Raw genomic sequence first — 20,218 nt, 5'->3', positions numbered from 1 at the left:
TCTATGCGTTTGCACCTTTCGTCCACACGTAAACGGCGTTTTCGGTCAGTGAAAACGGAGATTTCTAAAAACTCCGGCCAGGGTGGATATTTTCTAAAACTCCGTTTTTGCATTTACGTGTGGACGAGAAAAACGGAGAAAACGCAGCGTCAAAGGTGTGCGCCTTTTTTGACGTCACAGTGTGCGCCACGTTGTTGTTTCGATGAAATGAATTTCTACAATACTGTTACTGTTAATTGTCCTCTCTGCAGTGTTTAAATGCTTACATATACACACACAGTTACTGTCCCTCCACACATACGACTCGGTTCTGCTTCTATGCCCCATCTTTGTTTACTATTTCCCACCGAGGCTCCTAGACTTCTGATTGGCCAACATTTCTACACGGTTAGGAATATAGCGCCACCTGCTGCTTTGGCATGTTCCTAGCAGCGTTTTCCTTCATTTCTGCCTTTACGTGTGGACGGGATTATTTTTTAAAACGAAAACGGAAAATCTCCGTTTTCAAAAATACCCGTGTACGTGTGGACATAGCCTCAGACTGACGGTTTGACACCTGCCGCCAAGGCCGAGCGACGGGTTCAGGAAAAACGAGCGTCGACAGACGGTTGCACAAAGCAGCCAGCGAGCACGTGCGGTATCTCAGCAGGAGGTTAGAGGAGTGTGAGTGGCCAGCATCAGATTAACAAAGAGTCTGAAATAAGCTACTAATAATCAGAAGACTGTCTGTGTACCATTTCTCACTGAATAAAGACTCAGTCATGGTTGGTGGGTGACTGGGTTTAAAGAAACCAGCAGCAGGATGTCCTGATGAAACCAACAAACATGAGACCCTGAGTACAAACGCAGGCGTGTGTTTAAAGAACACGTCATTCGTTGTGTGTTGTATGAATTAATCATGAATGTTGGTGATTGTGGGCTCTGTTAGGACGGTGGTGCTGACTGAGGTCCAGAGCCTGGGCTCCGTCCAGCTGTTTGAATCTGACAGTTGTGATATGAGAGCCGGTGGTGAAGCAGCTCTGCGGCAGCGTTAACCTTGACTCGGGCTGTCTGTGTAGATTTATTCAGCTGCTGGAGGAGACGACCACGGCCTGAGCTCTCCCTGCCAGCGGCAGAGCTCCGTCATCTGCCGTCGATGTTTCACCGCGCTCTCTGAGAGGCTGCTGCCCTCTCCACATCACGCCGCCTCCAAGGGGACGCACTCCTCATAAGTGGCCCCTCCACTGCCTCTCGTTTCTGGCCACTAAGCGTCCTCTCATCCCTCCCCCAAAGCTACATCCACACCAGATCCTCTGCTCTGCTGACCCGCCCCCTGAGAGGCTCCCGGCTCGTTCTGTGGGCTGGAGGAAGAGGATGAAGAGGGCTCGTCAGGAGATGGAGTTGACATCACAGATCCTCTCAAAAGGGGACAAGCTGAGGGTGGAGAGGGGAATGGAGACGGGGCAGGAGGGATGATGAGGGTGACATCATGAAGAGGAGGAGGAGGAGGAAGGGAGAGCATGAAACTGAGGAGAGCCAAGCCAATATATTGATCACATGACACACTGAGGTGGAAACTGTCTGCAGCTGCTGCTGTTACAGATGTTCCAGTAAAACCTGTTTCCCTTTTTTTATGTGCTGCACAGCTTCATGTTGGTCTTCATCAGGAACAAAGAGCACCTGATCTTATGGATTCTGCTGAGAGTGGAATCAACCTCACCATGAAACATGAAGTCGGCTCAAAATGATCAAACTGCTTTTACTGCCACGACAGATCCACTGAGTCATTCTCCTTCACGATCATTATCAAACGCTCCGTAACGTTTGGGTTTCAGACTGCGAGATTCTGGACGACAGTTCAGTGCCCGGTAACGGGACGGCTTCTCCGTCCTGCCAGGTGTTGTACCTGTCAGACTGTCCAGCATCCTGCACGAGCGAGGCGAGCGCTCAAAGACATTTATGTTTCTGACTGAGGAGAAAAGCGAGTGGAGGTGATGTTTTCACGCCGTCCTGGCTCTTCCCACTCAGTCCTGTGTAACAAACCGTCTGCTGTGGGGAATTCTTTGCAGCACAGATTACAAAGCAGTTATTTACGCCTCAGTATGCAGACGCTGTTCTGTTCACATCACAAAGGTTACTGACACGAGGACGGCTGGAGTTAAGGATCCTGAATGTCGTCTGTGCTGCACTTGCTCCTAATAGTTGACCTCCTGTTCCTTTTTTCTGGCTGTGGTTATTGTAGTGGTTATGTTTCCTAGTTCGTGTCCTCGGTGCTGAGAGACTGTGTCCAGGTAGGAGGATGGACAGGTGAGCTGTGAGGAGGACGGGCAGGATGAAGAGTGACGAGGAGAGCAGAGTTCACCTCCCGTATGGACACATGTGCGTGCGTGCGTGCGTGCGTGCGTGCGTGCACATGGTGGCAGCCTGCCTAGTCGGATGCGGCGCAGCGGGGAAAGTAGGCTGGTGGAAACAAGTGACAGGATGACTTTGACCCCCTCCTCCTTCACTGCCCCTCACCCCTGCAATCAAGCTGGGGGGGTGTGGCAGGCTGAGGATGAGGGTGCAGGATGGATTGAAGGGTGGAGGTCAGGTATGAATTGGAGGCAGAGCAGAGGAAGGAGCATTAGATTAAATCCTGCGTACCTCCTCCCCTGATGGCGGCCGGCGCATCGAGACAATATGACACATGAACATTTCCTTTCTAAACTGCAGGGCGATCAGAGCACTGCAGGAGTCACGATGGAGAGATCAGATTTGTTCAGCTCCATCTTTGATCTGTTTCTGATCATTCACTGGAGGAAACTTCAGAAGGCGCTTTTACCACAGCAGGAACCATCCTGGTATCACCTGCAGCTAAAAGGGAGACTTTCATCTGACTCCTGATGAAGCCTGACGTTTACCCAGAATGCACTCTGGGAAGTTTCCTTCAGTGAATGATCAAACATCAGGGTGGCGGCGCTCTGTGTCACAGGCATGAAGCTGCTGCAGGTTATTCACGCTGATGCTCGCAGGGCACAAAGCAGGGAGCAGGCTCCGGTCTGTAGCAGCGCTCAGATGGTGCTCAGCTCTGGGAATTTCACCTGCATGTCTGCTTTAATTACCAGGGATGCTGGAAACGTCATGGAGAAGGAGCCAGTGTGGACCGAGCCGCTGCAACACAGTGAAAACGATTAACAAACACAAAGCAGAAGAAATCAATAAATATAAATAAAGAGTCAAAGATAAAGACAGACTGTGTGTGTGTGTGTGTCTGTGTGTGTGTGTGTGAGTCTGTGTCTGTGTGTGTGTGTGTGAGTCTGTGTGTGTGTGTGTGTGTGAGTCTGTGTGTGTGTGTGTGTGTGTGTGTGTGAGTCTGTGTCAGGGGCGATTTTAGCCCATTTTTTGGGGTGCTTCAGCACCCCAAAAATGAATCAAAGCACCCCCAAAGATTTCTTACCTTTTTTTGACAATATTTGCTGTTTGCGTGACACAATACTAAAAATTTAAAAAGCATACACTACTTAATTGAGATGGAACATTTTAACAACAAAAGTATAGATAACCCCTCCCCCCTCCCAAAATGGTTTGTTCCAGCTCGCCTCCCCCCCCTGCTCTGGCTCTTGCGCCGTTGCTGCCAGAGTGGCTGAGACGCAGCGGAGAGGAGGCATAAGTACCTTCCTTAAAACATATTAGCTGCATTTAACCTTCAGTTACTCTTTATATAGTTAGGTAGGAGTCAGACCATGTTTGTTTTTAGCTGAAAAACATTACACCAGGTAACCTGCTGTGTTGGAAACGTGTTTCCCGACTATGTTTGCTACCCTACAATCCGTCCTACTCTGTAGTAAATTCAGCGATATTTGACCGTCCTGTTGCTCCCATTGAAATTTATATAACCTATTTAAAATGTAAAACTTAACATTATCCGTAGCCTGCTGCTGTTACCACTGTCCTGTTTGAAATGTAATGAGAGAAACTGGTTATTTTATCATATCTGCATATTGAACCCAAGGTACTAACTAGCTAACTGACTGGATGCGCATTAACCTTATAACTCCTGTTGTGTGTGTGCGTCTGTGTGTACAGAGAGACAGCCAGGTTCATATTGGATATGAGGAAGTTTTTTCAAAAACAGGAGCCACATTCAGGTAAAAGTGTAAGATCAAATGATCCATCAATAAAGGATAATGTTGGATCAGTGTTTCAATATTTATATCCTTTATTAGATGTACATGTGGTTTGGTTATTTGCCCTTTGAAAGTACACTGAGAGAGGACTTTTTTTTTAATTAGTGATCTTAATAATATTTTTTTAATCTAATTGAATACAATCTATTTGTGTGTGATTGTCAGTCCAAAGAGGGAGAGAGGAAAGAGGGGAACATGAGGAGAAAGTACAAGATCAGGAAGCACCAGGTAAGAAAACAGACAGGGAGTACTAACAGGCAAAACAGAAACTGTTAAACTGGCAAAGAAACCCCCCCCCAACTAATTTTACTCGTACAATCTGGAAGTTGTGTTCTCCCTATATTAAAGCTGCTGTACAGAATCTGCAAAACAAACTGGGTGGTCAGCCCTGGCACTACTATATTGAGCTTCAGTCAGAGGAAGTCACGGTTGCCAAAAACTTTTTGAAGCTCAAGAGTGAGGCTGGTGCCATTCCAGATATGTTAACACTGTAGAATCTTCTGGATAATCAGATCTTCCCCATACTGAAAACTGTTATTCAGGTTGCCCTAACAAACCCAGTTAGCAGCTGTAGCTGTGAAAGGTCTTTTAGTGTCTTGAGTCAGCTCCATAACTGGCTGAGAAGGACCATGGGTCAAAGCAGACTCCAGCACCTGGCTGTGATGTCAGTTGAGAAAGAGATGCTTGAGAGCCTTGACCACCAAAATGTGATAGACAGATTTGCCAACCTCAAGGTGAGGTGACAGGATAAAAGAAAAGAAAAAATCTCCAGAGCCATAGTAGAATCTGCAGTAAAGATCTTTTCATACATTGTATATATTGCACCATAGGCCAAGGTGTCTCCATTTTTCTAATTTTTTAATAATATTTTGTACATTTCAAGTGTATTTTTATGTATCTGTATTATATTATACATTCACATTAAAAGTGAATCTCTGTCCCAAAAATGTGCTCAGTTTATTTTTTACTCACTGTGAGCATCATTCATTATTCTCCCACAGTAATTAACGGTAGAATATGTAATTTTTAAAATTCTAATTCATTCTTCTTTAGCAGCATTTAAATAACCTTTATCAGATGGTTTTGTTACAAACTTTTCAAAAAAAGTGTTTTGCTTTTCTTTCACAAATGTGGGGATTAAATTGTGTTAAAATGTACAAAACAGTGATGTCATGTTTTGTGACGAGGACCCAGGGACAGAGAGACTTGGTGAATTTAAGAATCTTATGATTTAATAAAGAAATTTGCAGACTTGCACAGAGAGGCTACAATTATGATGACTGATAATGGAGACTAAGACAACAGATGACGAGGACAGGGAGGAACAGGGGTTTAAATGCACCAAGGAGACAGTCAGAGAGAACTCGGGACAACTGGAGACATTTAAGGATGCAGGGACTGACAGAGACAGGGAAGACGTCTCATCGTGACGACTAAAGTTTACCTTGCCTGGATGGGCAGCTCTCTGGGTGCTCAGCACCCCTAAAGCTCTGATCCTAGAATCGCCCCTGGTCTGTGTCTGTGTGTGTGTGTGTGTGTGTGTGTGTGAGAGAGTGTGTGTGTGTGTGTGTGTGTGTGTGTGTGTGAGTCTGTAAGTGTGTGTGTCTGTGTCTGTGTGTGTGTGTGTGTGTGTGTGAGTCTGTGTGTGTGTGTGTGTGTGTGTGTGTGAGAATAATTAGCTGCAGCCTCCTGCTTGCCTGTAATGAGCTCTGTTAGAGACTCGAACCTCGACACTAGAGCTGCCACGATTAGTCGACTAGTCACGATTACGTCGACTATCAAAATCGTCGACGACTGATTTAATAGTCGACGCGTCGTTTGAAGCTTTGTAAGATCACAAAAGACGCAGGAATAAGTAGTAGGATTTAAAAGTGTAATAACGGACTGAAACAGAAGATGGCAGCAGTGCATGTAAAGGATGCCAGCTGCCGTTAAACCCCGAAGAAGAAGAAGCTGTGTCCCAGAATTCATAGTGCGGCCCAGCGCAGTTGTCAACAATGGCGGCAGCTAGTTAGTTTTAATATTACTCTTATTATTCTTTCTGGGTCACAAAATAAACGTTTAACATATTTTCAAGCTGTAAGTTTTACGTCCAATCGATGCATGATCTGATTAGTCGACTAATCGCAAAAATAATCGGTGACTAGTCGACTATCAAAATAATCGTTTGTGGCAGCCCTACTCGACACCCTTTAAACAAGCGTCTGACTAAACCCGGTGAGCTCTCAGAGCGGCGTGGACTTGCTTGCAGCCTGGTGTGTGTGTGTGTGTGTGTGTGTGTGTGTGTGTGCGTGTTGCACTGTGGGATGTGAAGCGTTTTGTGGAAATGGCCTAATGGGGTTTGCAGCGGCCGTTGTAATTTTCCCAGCCCATTATTCTGGCTCTTACTCTGCGAGGCTGAAAGCAGCGCTCGGGTCACTTATGAGCGGATTCTGGGAAACGCAGACGTCACTAATAGCAGAACAAAAAGCAGGCTGATGGAAAATGTGTTAGATATTCACTGCTCAGATGACTCTTCATCACTCTGCGACAGAGCAGAGATGGATCAGCTGCTCTGAGAGAAAACTACAAACCACCAACTCACCTGCTTGCATCATCGGGGCGTGGCCTCTGTGACTGACAGGTGGATGGGGACACAGGCGGCTGTAGCTGCTAACATTTTTAATGGCATCATGTGACCAATAACATGGCTGCTGTGAGGTCACTCACAGAAGGCGGAGCTCCAGCCTTTCATGGAGGCTCTGCTAACATGTGGCAGCAGAGGAGAGGAGTTGAAGGATAAATGTGAGGAAGGAAGGGATTAGAGGAGATGAGAGGATAGAGGAAGGATGGACTGAAGCTAAAACATCTGGCTGATGTGGTTGGAGGGTTGAAGCCCCTCCCCCCCATCTGACCTCGGGCTGTTCTGGGGGAAGGCCTCGCTGCAGATTCGCCGTTCCCCTCCGAACGCTCCCGTGACCTTCGCTCTGTCACAGACGAGACTGTTTTCCGTCTCGTCTGTATTCGTGCGATGGAGAGCGACGCTGAGTAACAGGAAGGAGCGTTAGTCATCACTGGACTGTGCGGTCTCACACACGCCGTCATTGGCTGCTTAAGGAGAAGCTACCTGCATGTACAATATTTAGCATTTTCATATCACACATTTCTTTGCAGATCAAACAGCAGAGGAAAAACCCGACGGTGACGGCGGCGGCGTCAGATGTTCTGCACGTGTGCAGTCAGAGCTCGCTCCCTGCTGAGCCCGTCCTTACTTTTGGCCTCTTCGTTGTGCAACTCTGATTTACTGCACGAGTAAACACGACATTTGTCCACATCGCCGTCCCCGCTCTTATCTCTGAGGCCCCACACACCTGAGGTCACCCCTCAGGTGTGCCTCTTTACTTTATTACACTGCCTTAAAGGCTGTGTGTGTGTGTGTGTGTGTGTGTGTGTGTGTGTGTGTGTGTGTGAGAGAGAGAGGAGTGTGTGTGTGTGTGTGTGTGTGTGTGTGTGTGTGTGTGTGTGAGAGAGAGAGAGGAGTGTGTGTGTGTGTGTGTGTGTGTGTGTGTGTGTGTGTGTGAGAGAGAGGAGTGTGTGTGTGTGTGTGTGTGTGTGTGTGTGTGTGTGTGTGTGTGAGAGAGAGAGGAGTGTGTGTGTGTGTGTGTGTGTGTGTGTGTGTGTGTGTGTGTGTGTGTGTGTGAGAGAGAGAGGAGTGTGTGTGTGTGTGTGTGTGTGTGTGTGAGAGAGAGAGGAGTGTGTGTGTGTGTGTGTGTGTGTGTGTGTGTGTGTGAGAGAGAGAGGTGTGTGTGTGTGTGTGTGTGTGTGTGTGTGTGTGAGAGAGAGAGGAGTGTGTGTGTGTGTGTGTGTGTGTGTGTGTGTGTGTGAGAGAGAGAGAGGAGTGTGTGTGTGTGTGTGTGTGTGTGTGTGTGGGGTTATGTTCCCTCTGCGGGGGGCAGCTGATAACGATGGGTACAAATTTCAGATTGGGACACTTTATGGGGCCAACCTTTGGACGTCCTCTGAACCTGCACCATAAAACATAAGAACACACACACACACACACACAGGTGAGCAAACACACACCTCAAACCTGTTTGTTGAAGTGGCTGAGGGGCGCTGTGGGGGAGGTTGACAGGAAGAGGGTGGAGTGTGTGTGACGAGCTGAAGGACAAGGTCACGCCGCTCTAATCCACACACGTGTAAATGGTAAATGGCCTGTATTTATATAGCGCTTTTCTAGTCCCTAAGGACCCCAAAGTGCTTTACATATCCAGTCATCCACCCATTCACGCACACATTCACACACTGGTGATGGCAAGCTACGTTGTAGCCACAGCCACCCTGGGGCGCACTGACAGAGGCGAGGCTGCCGGACACTGGCGCCACCGGGCCCTCTGACCACCACCAGTAGGCAACGGGTGAAGTGTCTTGCCCAAGGACACAACGACCGAGACTGTCCGAGCCGGGACTCGAACCAGCAATCTTCCGATTGCAAGGCGAGCTCCCAACTCTTGAGCCACGATCGTGTAGCGAGCGTGTGGCGGCGTGTCCGAGCATCAAGGCCTGTGATGCTTTTGTTCTGCTGCTGATTTCATTAAAGGCTCAGTTCAGTGTTGACGAGCAGAAAAACGTCAAGCAGAGTTTTGAAGTTCACACCCCAGCCGACCCTCAGCTCGCCGACCCTCAGCTCGCCGACCCTGACACCGTTGAATTGAACGGGCAGCCCTGACGGAGTCCAACCAATAATTGTGACATGGCGAGCTCCACCATCATTCAGGTGCTGGTCCGCTCGCTGCTGTGGGACTCTGGGTGGAGCGTGGCGTCCTGATGAGATTGTAGGAGCGCTGAACGTGACCTCCGCTCCTCGGCTGCAGCAGAAATGGTGGGTGGTGTTTGAGGGTGGAGGTGTTGGAGGTTCAAACAGCTTCAGTGTCACAGCAGTGTTTCTCGTGTCTCCTGAGCTGTGGCGTGTTGGTGACGAGCTCATGCTGGCGTCAGCGGGACACTGATGCTCGTCGCTCCGTCACTCTTCCTCCGTCGTTATCCCGATGAGTCGTTTGAGGCCGCGGAGCCGCTCGTCTCCAGCTCGTCATGTTCCTCTGTTAATGCTCCGCCCTCCTCATCTCTCTCCGTTGTTCATGTTTTACTTCTCGCCGTGTGAAGACACGAGAATACGTGCGCGCAGAGTCGAGGCCGATCAGTCGTCCTCCGGCGCTCCGGCATTGTTCTGTGAACAGAAGCGATGATACTCTCGGGTCAGGCTTTGTGGCGTTGTGTTGTCTTCACTCCTTTTCTCTCTGTTCAATGTCGTATCTATTCACGCAAACACAAAGTGCAGCGCTCATGTCCTCCCTCCGCCCCCGAGCGCCGCTTCCACGCAAGCTTTCTGCAGCTCTCAGGAACTTTTTCAGGGACATGAAAGTTGCTGTAAAGAGTTCAGACACAAAGGGTCGAGGTCCTTCCCGTCTCAGGGGCTCAGGCTGAGCTCTGATTGGTTCCAGGACTGCTCGTCCACGTTGTTCTGAATACGATGGCTTGGTTCTGCTTTCATGTGTCAATGACGCCTCCGGTCGTTAGAGTGCCGCGCTTTTCCTCAGGTGGGAGCATCAGGGCCAGGTGAGGCTTTCTGGCTTTACCTGAAGCGATAAGGAGCCCCGGAGGAGCGGGTGATGGGAGGTGATGGGAGGTGATGGGAGGTGCTGTATCAGGAACAATGAGAAGTGAGAGCTCACAGTCAGATTCTTTATCTGAAGAAGAGCGTTGAGCTTCACCCGACACAGAACTGCAGTTTCATCTCCACTTCCTGTCTTTGATCGAGGATCAAACCACATTTTATCTCTCAGCCCGACTTCATGGTTTCATTCATCTCACACACACACACACACACACACACACACACTGTGTGTGTGCAGACTGAAGGCGCCTCATTCAAGCCTAATTTGAACTAAAACTAAAACTGTGATATTCTTTTCTGATTTTTGCACTGTTGCTGTTGCTGCTGTTGTGAGGGTGACTCCAGTATAAAACTCCATCAGGTGGAGGAGCTGGGCTGGGTGGCTCCATCAGGATGAGTTTGCTGTGCGGAGATTGTACGTAGTTACAGATGGAGGTGAGCTGTGACAGGCAGTCAAGTTTTACAGCGAGGTCGTAAAGTTGGGTAAAGTGTGTGTGCAGACAGCAGATGGAGGCTGTGTGTGTGTGGGTGGATGTAAATGCAGCGCTGTCTCCAAATCCTGCTCCAGACTATTGAACCAACGGCGTCTGCCGCAGAGAAGCAGCCGCTCTTTATTCTCCTCCGGTTTATGTCTCTTTGATTTTTTTATGTCCTCTGACCTCCGTCAAACACTTTACGACAAACTTTATGAACAGCCTGAACTCCATTCCTCGTATTTGACTCGATACATTTCTCAGAAGTTTTCACATAAAAGTCGAGATGTCAGATTAAAGCAGCGAGGTCCGCCTCCCAAACGCCTGATGGCTTCTGGCTGTTTTCGGATGCATGACGGATAAATTTGAGCCTCTCGCTCTGTTTGTGTGTGTGCATTTAAAATGACTGTGTGTCGGGGTCGAAGGTCACGTGGTAACACACGTGATCTGTTTAGATTACAGCCTTAAAAGTCATAATTTAAGATGGACGCAAAGTTTTATGGAGGGGAATAAATACAGCACATTATTTATTCTGTGTAAATACGGAGGATGTGGGACTGTGGAGGGGGCGGGGTTACAGCAGAGGTCAGGGGTGCCAGGTTGACATATAGTACCCTGGGGTGAGGTGTGGGTAGATAGCAAGACCTTCGGGGTAGTTTGGAGTGGATGTGAGGCGCTGGCGGAGAGAAAGGAACGAGCCAGTGAGAGATACTGGATATATGCATCAGCTCTGAGGGGAGACGGGGGCTGACTGTGGGGGGTTTGGCCATATGTGTGAAACATAGGAGGAGATTTATGAGCAGCAGAGATCAGAGTCAGAGATGGTGAAGGTTTCCGCGATGAATGAGGCTCGAGGGGCGAGTTAGGAGCTGATACAGGACTGCTAGGAAGAGAGAAACCTGGGGAGGTGCGAGGGATGCAGAGCCAACCGCAAAGCTAGCAGTGTGTGTGTGTGTGTGTGTGTGTGTGTGGCTGATGCTGCAGGAATGTGTGTGTGGGAGTGGTGCAGAGAGCGAGGTCGAGGAGGAGAGAGTCTCCATAGTCTGGGTCTTTGTATTCCTCAAGTGTGTGTGTGTGGGAGGAAGGCAGGGAGGAGCTCCCAGCATTGTCTTTCACCTCTCAAGGCCGCACACACACACACACACACACACACACACACACACACACACACACACACACTGAGATGTGTGGAGGACAGAGAGCTGAAGCAGTGAGTGGGGTGGAGGAAGGAGACGTGATGAGGAAGAGTGCGTGGCTCATATAAAAACATGGCGGAGGGTCGGGGTGTGTCTAACGGCTGCTGAGTGGTGCTCAAACCACAGGCCACGCCCATCTTTTGTGTAAGAGGCGGTCAGCTGAGGATGGACGCTACCTGAAACGCTGTGTGGTCAGGTTTGTGGACGAGGTTAAAACACGCCCCTTCACACACGTCACACTGACGGCTGGCTGTTGGTCGTCATCCCAATCTCCGGTTGCCTAGGTAACCCTCTCATATGTTTACCTGCTGTCTTTTCTCAGTCAGTGGTCTCCTTGGTGCTACTGTGTGAAGTTTCCTGACCCTGACGCCACACTGCCGCTCGTTGCTGCTCCAAAGATCGGTGAGTGTTAGAGGAAGTGTGCGAGATCCACAGCACGGCTTCGTCCTCGGGCTGTTCTCCACCTTTATCCAGGTGTAGAAACACCCAGCCCCGCCCACCCAGCGCTATGTGTGACAGCAAAGTGTGATTTATTTCAGTCGACTAAACGTTTACAGAGTGTCTTATTGTGAAACGTGTGAAACACTACGCAGCATCCGGCACAGCCGAGGACGAATGTGCTCCTCGGACATGAAAACGTTACCTGACTGCTTTTGTCTTTGAAATGGTCACATGGGCTGTGGAGGCTCAGTTAGGAGGTCGACCTCACAGCGACCCCTGGGGTTCTTTCATTGGTCGATTTCGTCTGAGCTTCGCTAAAAGGACACTCGGCTCGCTTTGTTCTAGAAAACGCTGAAAGCCAAACATGCTAACATGAGCAGCACATTGTTGGTGATGAAGACGAGGGCTGTCGGTGCAACAGAACAGCACGTCAGAGGGAACAGGAAGTGCAAGTCAGGATGTGCACGTATTACTGCGAGGTTACGCCATCAACCCCAGCCTCGGTCTCAGGTGAGTCAAGCTGCGGGTTCAACACGTGTCGCCTTCTTCACGGCGGAGGCAGGAGAGGAGGGAAGAACTGCAGTTTGGATAATGAGAGGAAGAAAGTAGGAGGCAGGGAGCAGCAGAGCTGGAGATCAGAAACACAAACAGAATGATGATGAGAGAATTTAAACGGGGAGGTAAAGGCAGGAGATGTCAGAGGGATACACCGAGCGCTGACTGAGGCCTCTTTGATTTACATACTGCTGCAGAATAAGGAGGAGTACTTTGAACTGTGGCCGTGATAGATGTGCACTTGGGTACGTATCCTCTTTGAGACGATGCAGAGGAAGCCTCAGCACCAAAGAGAACCAGCGAGAATCACTCTGAGGTTAGTCTGAGCTGAGAATCAGACGTTCCTGTCCAACGAACAACGCTGACAGCAACATCCTCCATTCACTCAGGAATTTCTTCTGTAAGATGTCACAAAATAGATGATTCTGCGCTCAAAGCAGCAAGTTCTCAGAGCTCAGAGGGAGCCAGCGCAACCAGGTCCCTCTGTAGCTGTGGTTCATTTATCAGCCTCTAAGGTTGCTGCTGATGAAGACCAGCAGAAGAACTGAAGATGAACATCAGTGTGGACTGGTACACTGCCCTGTGACACTGGTGCTGGTTGATCAGCTCAGCATATGACTCTGTTAGGCTGGATGAATCTGGACAGGTGAGTTCGTTAGCTTGGTTCATGAAGTACCTGGATACAGGCACTGACAGTTTGGGCCAATCAGCCAACGATCGCTAGCTTGTCTACTTCAGCGTGCATGCTAACTTTAGCTTGGTTTGGCGTCCATGCTCACGTTTGTTGATACTGGGCAGAAGAAGTGCAGCTCTGTTCAGGTTGGATCCCCAAACCAACCAGAGCTCCTGCTCATGCTGACCCTGCTGCTGCTCTTTTATCGCTCACGGTGCTTATAGGAGCATCGTTTAGCTGCAAATCCGACCCAAGCGAGTTCGGAAAAGTGTTTACATCTGTAGACCTCCAACGGCTGCCCAAAAATCCCAACTCATCCAGGGAAGTGTGACGTTTCCCCTCAGAGGAGGCGTGATGGCTGCTGAGGGCGACAGAGAGGCCTTTTGTTTTGTTTTAACTCATTCAGTCACACTGATCACACACAGCATGTGATCCCCTCACACATGCTGTGTGTGAGTCACAGTCAGCTTTGTGTGTTCATGTCCTGCGCTGTGGTCCTCACATGTGCGTGATGATGCTGACAGTGGCTTCATTGGATGATGTGAGGAGCAGTAAAGTGATGACAGGACCGTCGCTGGTTTTATCTTCAGCTCACAGCTCGGGTTTAGCTCTGGTTTAGCTCAGGTTTAGCTCTGGTTTAGCTCAGGTTTAGCTCTGGTTTAGCTCTGGTTTAGCTCAGGTTTAGCTCAGGTTTAGCTCTGGTTTAGCTCAGGTTTAGCTCAGGTTTAGCTCTGGTTTAGCTCAGGTTTAGCTCTGGTTTAGCTCTGGTTTAGCTCAGGTTTAGCTCTGGTTTAGCTCAGGTTTAGCTCTGGTTTAGCTCTGGTTTAGCTCAGGTTTAGCTCAGGTTTAGCTTTGGTTTAGCTCTGGTTTAGCTCTGGTTTAGCTCAGGTTTAGCTCTGGTTTAGCTCTGGTGTAGCTCTGGTTTAGCTCTGGTTTAGCTCAGGTTTAGCTCTGGTTTAGCTCTGGTTTAGCTCTGGTTTAGGTCTGGTGTAGCTCTGGTGTAGCTCTGGTTTTCTGTATAATATTACCCAGAATACTGTTGCTGTTAAAAACCCTGTTAGTGGACCCACAGCTCGTGTTTGGACCACCTTGGGTGGATCTTTGGGGAAGTTCTTGTACTTTCTTCTCTACCACAGCTCACAGTTGAAAATCACTGTACAATTACCTGTTCCATTATAACTGTAACATGCTGTGAATGTAAAGCTGCCCGACTTACTGGTCGTAGTTTGAACTGTGGAACATGTCAGAGCTTTGCTTTGTGTCACTGCATCGTTTACCGTTGGCTGAAGTCACTGCTGCCTCAGCGCAGACATCACGTTAAACAAACTAGCTCTAATTTACACGAGACGAAGAGCGCCTCAGCTTCCTCTAATGTTGGCCCTGGTCCTGACCCTGATTCTGACCCTGGTTTGCTGTAGTGATTAATGGACTGATCTGAGGCCCGGTGATGCTGTTTGGTGCTGACAGACCCGCCTGCTGGCTGCTGAGGCAGGCTCGTTTGTTTACTGGCTTCAGAATCTGTTCACACATCAGAAATAAAGTGTTTAACACAAACATGCTGAGAATTCCACAAAATGCCGACGTTGTGAATTGTAACCTTGATGATTTCAATAATGTCACACAGGAAGAAGAAGACATTTTTCAGAAAGACCCAAAAACATTTGGAGGACATGTTTCTCAACAAGTCTGCAGCTGAAATCTCGTCTTTAGTCTCCGTGTCTGGAATCGTCTCCGACCTCGGTGCAGAGCGTCGGTCTCGCACAGGCTGCTGCGTTTCCTTCCATTTATAAAGAAAAAAATCAATTTTAAGCTCAGAAACAAAACTGAGACAAATCAGATCAGTGAAAAGGCAGCAGCACTGAAAAAGCCTAATGATGGAGTCAGACCCATATCTGCTCAGCAAGGAAGTCATTATCTTACATTAGACAAGTTTCATTGATAGAAAGTCACTTTGTCCCGCCTGATGGGAGAATACGAAGGGCGAGAGCAGACCACAGCTGGGCGGGGCAGACATGAAACCTGAGGGAGAAACAGAGTTTAACTGCGACGGAGTCGATCCGCTCGCCATCTCCAGCAGACGAGGAAGAAGAGAACGAGCCGGAAACAAGAGACGTCCCGGCCGGATCCTCAGCAGCGGCTGCTCGCGCTCCCCGGCCCACATCAGCTCCACATCAGTCTTTCATGTCTAACCCCAAAATCATAAAGCAAACCTAATTCACTGTAAGTCAGTACACCACCAGCCCCCGGCTGCAGGTGGTGCATTTACGTGTTTCTGTAGAACACGGACACAGCAGTGCTCAGGAGGAGAGCCCACCTGCTCCACCTGTTCATAACGCCATCCTCACACCCGGCAACATGAAGACACGTTTGTCTGCGTCAGGTTTCATTTAGGATCAGCTGGGAAAGGTCAAACCTGCACCCGTCACTGCGTGTGCAGCCTCATCACAGCCTGAGACACACACGCACACACACACACACACACACACACCCAGCGGTGACTTAAAGCTGACCAATGACGGCGCAGCTCTCATCTGGAGAGGTGATGCATGAAAGCGTGCAGGTGTGTAATGAGACATTCACTCCTCGCCGCTGGTGAGACGAACGTCCGAGGCAAACGCAGGAACGCTGACGGCGCTGCCGCTTGGGAAAGTAGGTCATCGGGGCAGCGTTGACAACGCTCGCTATTAATGAACACAAACAGAGGTGGGTCACATGACTTTCTGTCAAAGCTGCTTCGCTCAGCAATGAACAGGCTGACTGTGGACGCCTCAGGAAGGAGGAGAGAGGATGAAGAATAAACAAAGAACCCCTCCCACCCAAATATAGAAATCAGGCTGGTGAGGAAGAGGATGAGGGGCAGAGCGAGGGGCGAGGATGAAGGCGAGGCAGAGGGAGAGGAGGGTGAGGATCAGTGTGATCAGTGTGAGCGAAGAGGAGGGATGTGTTCTGCCAGGATCGCCGCATTCGAGGCCTGCAGGAATTCTGGATACACGGGTTTCCTCATGTCCACAAAGAGATGTTTGTTTCTGGTGTTTCACTTTCAGTTTTCATACTCGTTTCTTCTTTCCTCTGTTTTATTATTAATAAATGATTAATACATTTATTAATGATTGAAGAGTTGTTATTAATAAGTCAGTGTTAATGTTAGGGTTCGGCCATATTTCAGTAACGAGCATGATTAAAAACAGAGAATAATCCATCAGTGATCAATATTCAGATGTCTTTCCTCAAACGTGACTTCAGATTCATATTTTCCTGATGATACTTTCAAAGTAAAATGCAGGGTAAGACAGGTTAGGGTTGGAGTGACGTCTGCTCAAACGACGACTTCCTGTCCACGGTAACGTTGTCGAGGCGCTGTAAGCTCTGCTCTCCGCGTGTGTGACATCAAGTCAAAGCGCCCGCCTGAGCCCCGCCCCCTCTGCATCTCTTCCTCCATCCTCCTCCTTTGTCCGGCGCCTCCCTCCCCTCACCCACTCAGGAACATCAACGGCTCTTTGCCTCCTCGCTGCAGGCAGTCGCCTCCTCTCCTGCTTCCTGTGGGGGGTTCCTCCTCTCACAGAGGAGGTGCAGCCTCCGGAGGTGCAGGTGGAGCTGTGGAGATGTTTCCATGATGTGAAACGTGTGATGAATTATACACAGGCGAGAGATAAATGTGGCGCTCACGCGTGTTTTTAATGCCTCGTGTGCTTGATCACACACACACACACACACACACACACACACACACACACTAATTAAAAATAGCCTCCAGTATCCGGCCTCTGTGTCCCGTCTGAATCAAACCATCTGTTTTTTAATTAAACTGCAGATTTTATTGTTTTTGTCTCTTTTTACTTGAACACAAACCATCAGAAACCATCAGGTCAGTGAAGACGATGAAGATGAAGGGGAACCCAGGCTGTGCTGCGTTCAGGGTCTGCTGTACATGTATGGAACTGATTTCCTGTTGGCGTGTCAGAGCAGCATGGAGATTATATCATGTGGTTAAAAATCCCATTAATGTCAGAAACTCTGATGTATTAGTGTCGGTCTGCACAGGAGGAAGTCTGCTGTCCTAAGAGCTAGGGCTGTGCGATATGACCAAACTCTCATATCCCGATATAAACATTTATTGTCCCGACAACGATATTTATCACAGAAATGCTACATTTTCTGTAACTTCTGTGAATCTCGGGCAGCTCGACCTGTGTGAAGAGTTTCTGCTGGGCGTCGTGTGCCTGGAGTGTTTTGACCGATGCATGAAACGATACATTTTTAGACTTTAGCCGCCCAGTATTTGTTCCACGGCGTGCTGCGGGGAAAAGCCTGTTCTGACGTTGGAGTCTGAGGTGTATTTGGAGCACCTGTCGGCTCTTTTTTGCTTCTCATCCGTAAACTCTCTCCACACTGTGTCACGTGACTCTTGTGTAAGTGGTACAGAGGTTTGTCGTGTTCGAGTCTGAGGTGGGGAGCGGTTTCCTGCATCATTTCCTGAGTAGAGTTTTCTGGTCCGTGTCAGACTTTTCATAACCAACCCGTGTCCATGCTGCAGATGGAGCCCCTCCTCCATTTGTTTGGACTGCTCCTTCTGTTTGTCATCTTTTCAGTTTATTTTGAAAAATCTCAATAGGATCTTCAGCTTTATTGTGAAAGTTTTATGTGGTAAATAAACAAGCGGACGGCGGAGCCACACGCTGGGTTTACCGTCGTCGTTGCTAACGACAACGCTTAAAAACAGCCACTTGTCCGTCTGTAGGGTGGTTATTTTAAATATAAGAGGAAGAGCGAACTTTAAGAAATGGATACAGCCGCTACAGCGACCGTCAGAACCATGAAAAATGAAGCGTAAACAGTTTATTTTGCAACACAAAACAAATGATAGCGTAATATGAAACGATAGACGTTTTCATATCGTCATCTGATATGTATCGTTTTATCGCACAGCCCTGCGAAGAACCGCCTTCTAACGAGGCGCCAAACTGCAGGGCCTCTGATGTCCAGCAGAGGCAGCAGTGAGTCAGGCCCCATGTTTAAACTTGACAGCACGCTGGCTGCGTCTCACTCTTTCACGCCTCGTCAGGAAATAAGAACACGCCTGCTTCTCTATGAACGCCGCGGCGACGGGCTCAGCAGCAGCAGCAGCAGCAGAGTTAATCCTGCTGATCCCAGAACAGATCAGTCTCTGTTTAAAGACATGTAATCCTCTCTGCTGATCCCCCATCACAAACACACACACACACACACACACACACACACACACACTGAAACACATTAAGACTTTGTGGTTGTGTTCGTCACTTCCTGTGAAAGTGTTCTGGTTCTCACACACAGACTCTGATGAAACCGTTTGTGTGATTATTACACGTTTAAAGGGGAGGAGCTGAGGCTCGTCAAACATGTCGAGCGTGTGCACGCAGCCACGCCTCCTGCCGCTCGTAACAGGAAGCGAGTGCAGGGATGTGATGGATGGACTGGATCGCTCACACGGTCTGCCACCTTCCCTTTGCTGATTGGACTCGATTAATATTGCATGACGAGGACAGACGGGGGAAATACTGCGAGGCATCGGAGCAGCTCAGGTGCTGCGTATGAGCCGTGCACATATCAGCTTAGAAACACCACAGACTGTATATAAAAGACGCACACGGCCCAGGAGCCCTGCAGGGTCGATATTTTACTCTTTGGAGTTGCTATTTTCTGGGTGGAGTCACACGTTTGTGACTGCGCCTTGAGGGCATGCAGCGTGGTGTAGCGAAGTCTGCGGTCTGTCAGAGTTATTGCAGACCATTACAGAGCGGGGAGTTATTTTAGGTGAACACTGGTCCCTCTGTACTGGCAGCGAGGCCGCCTTCGCTCCAGGCCTGCTCGCCATCTCACCCACGAACCTCTGCAGCCTTCATCAGCTGCCCCGCCCACAGAGGGAAGTGGGTGAGAGGGCATAGGAAGAGGAACACACACCAGAGGACAGAGTGTGTGTGTCGTGCTGGCATGGTGGCTCGCTCGCTGCCGTTGTGCTCGTCCCATCCTATTAGCTGGTTGACTGAGTGCCCGGATCCTGCATTACTGCGCTGACTGTGGATTACGGCGTGACAGCTATTATCTCACCTCATTATCCTCCACGCCTGAGATGATGAATTTCATCATGGCATAAAAAAGTGACCCGGGCTTTCCCCGCCGGTTTGGCTCAGCGGGTTTGTGTAATTCACTCAGTGGAAAACTGGAGCAGCGATGCTAAATATTTCATCCACACGTTTGGATCGCTGCCACCATTAAAGGCAGAAGACACCATCATCCATTAATTCTTAATGACAGTTCCCCGCACACACACACACACACACACACATGCACACACACACACACACACACACACCGCTGCTACTGTGGATTATTTTAAGCTCAGAAAGTTTCATGTTTTTCATTTAAGATAATTAAATCTGTGAACACGCGTCGACCTGCAGAGATGGTCGAAGCACCCAAACCTGCACTTTCACTGACATCCAGCAGAGGCAGCAGAGAGTCAGACCCCATAGACGCCCATGTTAAACATGTTTACAGCCTGACACGCAAAATGTTTGGTCTCTGTAGATAACGTCGTCCTTCATGACACCTGTACGAAGGTGATTTGGGGCGTGGTCTCTGACTGACAGGTGGGTGGTGATGCGTGCAGCTGTAGCTGCTAGCGGTGTGCTAGGCTAAGCTGGACCCTTGGACCGTGTTTGTGCTGTTGGAGCCTTTTGGAGCATTTTTAATGACATCATGTGACCAATAACATGGCTGCTGTGAGGTCACTGTACTAACAGAGCATCCAAGAAGGCGGAGCTTCAGGTTTGTGAGTGATATTTGGGGGTTTTCATTGGATGTTACTGATGTTACTCCTGTACAGTCTATGCTAACCAAGCTAGCTAGCATTAGCTGATAACATAGCACTCCACCCTGTCATCCAAATAAAGTCACTCGATAAAAACACTCGAGTAGATGGTGTAACAACCATCTTTAATATACAGTATCCCGAGCTACTGTGAGACTGTCATCATAAACAGCAGTGATGGTCCTGGTGTCTGCTCATTGATCTAGTTCATAATGTAAACATAATCATGGAG

At 48.9% G+C, this 20,218-nt stretch overlaps 1 protein-coding gene across 2 annotated transcripts in view; it reads left to right on the top strand.

The window, feature by feature from the left end:
* LOC100700370 (nucleolar protein 4-like) overlaps nucleotides 1–20,218 on the top strand; it is a 76,344-nt gene that overhangs the window by 33,034 nt on the left and 23,092 nt on the right. The window lies entirely within an intron of this gene.

This window comes from Oreochromis niloticus, linkage group LG20 (assembly GCF_001858045.2).
Source record: "Oreochromis niloticus isolate F11D_XX linkage group LG20, O_niloticus_UMD_NMBU, whole genome shotgun sequence".
NCBI lineage: Eukaryota > Metazoa > Chordata > Actinopteri > Cichliformes > Cichlidae > Oreochromis > Oreochromis niloticus.
Note: the sequence above shows the minus strand (reverse complement) of the source record. Positions and strands in the feature narration are given on the sequence as shown.